This window comes from Molossus molossus, unplaced genomic scaffold (assembly GCF_014108415.1).
Source record: "Molossus molossus isolate mMolMol1 unplaced genomic scaffold, mMolMol1.p scaffold_m16_p_8, whole genome shotgun sequence".
Taxonomy (NCBI): domain Eukaryota; kingdom Metazoa; phylum Chordata; class Mammalia; order Chiroptera; family Molossidae; genus Molossus; species Molossus molossus.
The window spans coordinates 4,495,418-4,501,733 of NW_023425402.1; positions in this window are offsets into that span (position 1 = coordinate 4,495,418).

Here is a 6,316-nt window from a genome sequence, read left to right on the forward strand (position 1 = left end):
ATTCTGCCTGGATCTGGCATTAAAATGTATATACTACTTTAAGTACAAGACTAATGGTTTACTCTAGGACCTCACAACCCCCCTTCCACCCTGGCCTCACAGGGCTCATTTTCTCTTCACAGGTAGTGGAAGAGAATACTATTACCATCTTTAAGTAAATGAGGGGGAGGGATTCAAATACAAGGGAAAGGAAACAGTTCTTCGCTGTGGGAAGAATTGCTGAAAGCTAAACAACCTTCTGAGCTGAAGGTAGCTTTGGGGTTTGGTGACTTGGGGTATGGGGTAGCCCTCCAGAATGCCAACATGTGTCTCTCCCTTAGTGTGTCCTTCCTCTACCGACACCCGTATCTTCTCTAGTTGTATATCCATGTTCCTGTCGGGCAACACAGGAAGGGGAAGACTGTTTCAGGGGTGTCCTTTCGCGTCCCTCCGAAGAGAATTGTGAAAGACCACTCTGCCTCCCGCAGGCATAGGTTGACCTGAAATTCTCAGCATGGATTCCAGTAGTTGCAAGGACTATAATTTCCAGCGTATTATGTACATTAACATGTGTGAATAAAACTTTTAATCACTTTTATCACATGTCCAGTGGAATCTAAATACCATAATTTTTGACACCCATAATTAAATTTTAAAATCCACAAACAATTTCTTCCTTAACAGCTGCATTTTTTTTAGCTTTTTTTTTAGTTCTCCACCCTGGCTATATTCTAATATAATATATTTTTGTTCTTGGAAATCTTGACCCATCTATTATGCTTTCTTGCAACAAACTATGTTCTTAGAATGAAATTACTTCCTATTCTGTTTACAAGTTATATGGATTAAGATAATATTATAATTATTACATATACATGACTGACCAAAACAACATAAATAGTATAGATTTTGCTAAATAAAAGTATAAAAATGTAAAATGTAACTGAAAATGCATCTCTTACTGAGATACATAGGAGCTTTATTTTCCCAACTTCATGTTGACAGAAGTTAGTTATCATTATGAGACTGGTTCTATATGATTTCTATTCCTTTAAAACATTTTTACATAAAATAACTAAAGAATATTATTGATGTAAATAAAAATGGGAACAGAATAAGTATGGGAATGGAAATAACTTTTTTATTTTTTTCAATCCTCACTTGAGGATATTTTTCCATTGATGTTTAGATAGAGTGGAAGGGAGCAAGGGAAGGTGGGGGAGGGAGAGAGAGAGAGAAACATCAATGTGAGAGAACACATCTATTGATTGCCTCCCGCACGACCTGACAGGGTCCCGGGATCGAATCTGCAACTGAGATACGTGCCCTTGACTGGGAATTGAACCCAAGACGCTCTGATCTACAGGCCAAGGCTCTAACCACTGAGCAACCCAGCCAGGGCAAAAATGGAAAGAATTTCTAATGTATCCAATTTATCCAAAAATTTACCCAAATTTTTAAAATGTCTTCTTAGCTATATGCCAAAAATCACATAGTGAGCTATTATTAAGTACTATTTTTAATAATCTCATGACTCAAGTGTCAACTTCTTCAACTTTGTTGAAGCAAAGAATTAGAAATTATTTGATTTGCAAAAGAGTTTTTACATATACATTAGGTTCTTTCACTTTCTCAGTTCTTAGAAGTATACTAAAAAGGCTTTATAGATGCTTATTAAATAGCTAATAATTATACCTATTAGTCTTTTGCTTAGAGGCATTTTGTTTGTGAAATTCAGATTAGATGAAACTGACATTAGAAAGAAACAAACCCACAAAATTGAAAATTAAAAATCAATTGGTTCTGAATAAAGACCATTTCCCATTTTTCAAATGTCATCTGGAAGCACCTTTGAAAAATATGACAGAGATGGACAATTTAAAGTAATGTGAATGTAGTTACTTCACTGTAGAAAATGATTAATTTTATAATTATGCATTTGACAGATGTAAGACCGTTTGTCAACATCCAAGAGGGAGAAATTAATCCAAAATAAATTAGCCTGGGTCCTTAAAGTTTAAGGCATTATATCCAAGACTGCTTTTCGAACATTTTGTTTTGTATTCATGCGTAAGTGGATTTCTGCTTTTAAGAGTAGATTTAATCTACTTAGTGGAAATCAACAGGAAAATGAAGAGGAGGTGTTAGATCATCAATAAGTGTAAGTTTATAGAATTTCTGTTATGATTGATATGTGTATTATTTACAGCAGAATCCAGAATTATTTCCTTCAGATTAATCTGAATCAAGTGGGTATATGTTAAAAATGAATAAATGAGCAGAGAAGTACTAGTATGTCACAGACCTGTACCCAAGTAGAAAAATGTATTTATATGATATAATAATATTTTTTAAAGTTAATGAAAATATTTCTCCCATGAGTCTGAATAAGTTCAAGAAAACCTATATTAAAGTTCCCCCAGCACGTGTTTATTTTTACTCCAGAATGTGAGCTGTCAGAAATGAATGTGGAGGTTTTCGCCTTCACTGCCTTGAGACCAGGCGAATAAGCGAGTGAAGTACAGATGTCACTGGTGGGTCTTCCTTGGTACTTAGAGTGCTTTGCAGGAAGTCAGTATTTGTTTACATGAGTTTTATATTTCGAATATTCTAACCTGAAAGAGATCAGGTTTGGAACTTCGCCATGAATTTGTCACTTGAGTGAAATGAAACCGCACTGTCGGTATTTCTTGCCAGCGCTAGGGAGACAGCCATTCTGTACAGATGTCGGGAAAGGGGTCGTTGAGTCTTCGCAGCAGAAGTTTTCAGCATTCCAGCTTCTCCCCCGAGGAGTTATCTGATTTCAGAATACTGTTACCTAGGCCAAAACTCCCCCATTTCTTAAGCCACATGCCACCCATAACACAGGGTTACTCAGCCTGGAGTATTATTGAGGTTTGGGGCTGAATGACTCACTGTGGGGGGCTGCCCTCTGCAAAATGGGGTGATTGGCAGCATTTCCCACTCCTGTCCACTAGATGCCAGCAGCACCAACCCCTCAGCGTGACTACCAAAAATGTCTCCAGCAGGGACAAAATGGTTGGGGATCATTGTCCTTAACAGAAATGTCCATGCAAGGCAAAGATGGGCCCCAAGCAGTGGCTAAAGGGGGCTTTGTGGTCACAGATTTTGATTTATCCTTAAACAGCAAGCATTGGATTAAGCACATAGCTTTTTTAATGTGTGCACATGGATGTTGGAGGTCTAGATTCCCTTCAGTCTTTCAGACAGTGCTGGTACCCCCAGAAATATGAGAACCTTAGTGTGAAGACTGCTACTCCTGGGGACTGGTACAAACTCAGGGCCACTGTGGGTGAAGCAGAGCAAGTAAGTTCCATGTGCAAGGCAGGAAAACCTCTGCTGTTTTGTTTGTGTGTGTGTGTTTTCTCTAAGTTGAAACAAAGTACTAGTTCCCTAAAGTTCCATATCCTGAACACCTCCACCGGCCCAGCTGTTCAACACATATCAGAATGGAATGTGAAAGCAACTGCAGCATTTAGAAACTTTAAGTTTTATGAATTGTTATAACAGAACAATGAATATTATTAGTGTATATCTTTGAATTCCCATAGAAAAATATTAGTTGTGTCATTAGCCAGATATAAATTTTCACAGTTTCCTCAGCAGGTGACACACGGACTGTAAGAAATGTCAGCCCCTCCCGGCAGCTTTAACACTGCCCACCCCGTCATGGGTCATTAACAAGGTCGCCGACATGTGAGACCTGCATGCGCAAGTGCAGCAACAAGCTAGGTCCCAGGTCCCAGAGTCAATTAGGGACTTCAGAAATTTACACAAGGTTAATATCAAAGATAAGTATAATCATCGTTGATATTAAGAATTTATCAGAGACATATGATACCATAACTTTTACCAGATGCTGTAAGTAGAATAACTTGAGGATTGCACATCATTTGCCATATTGAATATTCAATTGTGTCTCAATTTATTTGACCACCCATGACTACATTTACATGCTCTTAGACATTCATTTAAGGAATAAAAACTAGTCTGTTCTGTAAGGTAAGTGAATAAAATTCAGGACCTTACGTTTAGTGGCATTTCAGTTTTAAAAGATGAAGGCTGCCAAAACTTGTAAGTAACGAGATATCCTTTAACAGGTAAATGGATAAACACACTGGTACATTCATACAATGGAATATTCAGCAATATTTCAAAATGAGCTATCAAGCCATAAAAAGACATGAATGAACCTTAAATGAATATTGCTAAGTGAGAGACGCCATCTGAAAAGGCTACCTACTGTATGAGTCCAACTATAGAACAGACTGGAAAAGGCACAACTATGGAGACACTCCAGTGATCAGTGATGTTGGGGGTTCTGAGGGAAAGAGGGAGAGAGGGGCGAACAGCTGGAGCTCAGCATTTGTAGGGCAGTGAAACTCTTCCGTGTGCTACTGTGATGAGGGCGACATGTCAGCATACATTTGTTAAAACCCATAGAATGTACTGCACTGAGTGAACCTCATGCAAACTGTAGACTTTAATGATAACGTATTACTATTGACTCATCGACTTAAACAAGTTGTTACTAATAAAGGGAACTGAGGGAGGGGGAGTGAGGGGCATATAAGAACTCTGCTCCACCCAGTTTTCCTGAAACCTAAAACTGCTCAAAAAAAGTAAAATCTATTTTTTTTTTAAGGGGGCATGGTTTTATATAGACTAAAATGCTATGATTGCATTTTTATTTCATACATGGTGAAAACAGAGCAGGGAAAATTTAAATTCAAAACACAGCCCGGGTTGGTGTGGCTCCGTTGATCGGGTGGAGTCCCATGCAGCAAAGATCACGGGTCGGATTCCCAGTCAGGGAACATGCCCTGATTCGCCCGTAGGGGCGTGCAGGAGGCAGCCCACTGATGTTTTGCTCTCACATCTATTTTCTCCCTCTCCCTTCCTCTCTCCCTAAAATCAATAAAAACATACTTTAAACACACACACACACACACACACACACACACACACACAAAACAATTTAATTTACAAAAGTGATTACCCAGATCAAGAATATTGAATAAACTTTGATTAAAGTTAAGTTCTTTTGAATTTTTTTACTGAGTAATCCTCTAAGTAGTGGCTTAAATTCTTAGTGCAGAAGGATTTTTTAAGTCTTTCTGTGACCACTAATTGATGGTGTATAGTCAAGTTGCATATCTTTGATTTTTATTTTATAACTTAGCCGAGACACTAAAACCATTAAACCAGAATTATATTTTCCCCTTTATCATACAAAAAATGTTTTAGAGACAAGATACTTATATTAGAAAACAGGCCACTATTTAAGCATTCATAACATTTTTATGTGGGTTGTACATTTTATCTTACACATGTCAGAGTAAAATATTTACTTTTGAACCAAGATTTTATAATAAATATATACATATTTTTACTTTAAAAAAACAACTTTTTCAAGTAGGAAATCATTAAATGATTCCATCTCTGAAGGCTAATTTGTTTAACTTCCTTAACCTAATTGTTACAGATTGGAATTTTCTTCTGCATCCTCTCAAATACAGGTTCACAGATACCTTACTTTGATTTTATCACAGCCTAGATTTTTTCTGAGATGTTATGAACATTTAAAGCATTAGGAATCTTGGTTTAATGCCCCCCTCCCCCCCGGTATATTTGAGATTCCTGCCTTGGATTCTTATAAATAATCTTTTGAAAGCAATAAAAACAGGAGCTCCATTGAACATGAGAGACATTGGCTTTTACTTTCTAATTTCTTCTATATGAAGGCCTCATCCTAATTTAGGGGCACCTTCCAAAGGGGGCGCCTTTAATATTGGTATTAAAATCACACCAGTCCCCAAAGAACAAGCAGCAGACTCCAGACCGCGCGTCCTGCAATGGAACCTACACCTGGACCCTCTTCTTTTATCAAGAAATGCACAGCTTCTGCACCCAAACAGCTGGAGTTTGGGGTCCAACTCACTCCTCAATTAACTGAAGAAATAATTAGGGTCTTGGGAAAGTTGAAAATTACCCAACACCCCTTCCCAGGGAGAAGATTCATCTATTGGAAGAGAAAACCCAATCAGGCGGCTTCCCAAACTTCTCAAGCCCCGGGCGCCCCACCCGCTGCCCTCCCGCCGCCGCGGCTGTGCAGCCGCTTACGGACAGCAGCCGGCTCGGGCCCAGGCTCCGCAGCCGCAGGCTCGCGCCTCCATCCCAGCCGCTTCCCGGGACTCAACGTGGGAACCGGCCTGCGCGACTCTGGTTCTCCCGAAGCCAGATGCCTCGCTACAGTCTAATGAGGCTCATTAAAGAAAACTAAACTTTAGGTCTGCTAAGGGTGGGCCAGTTTTGA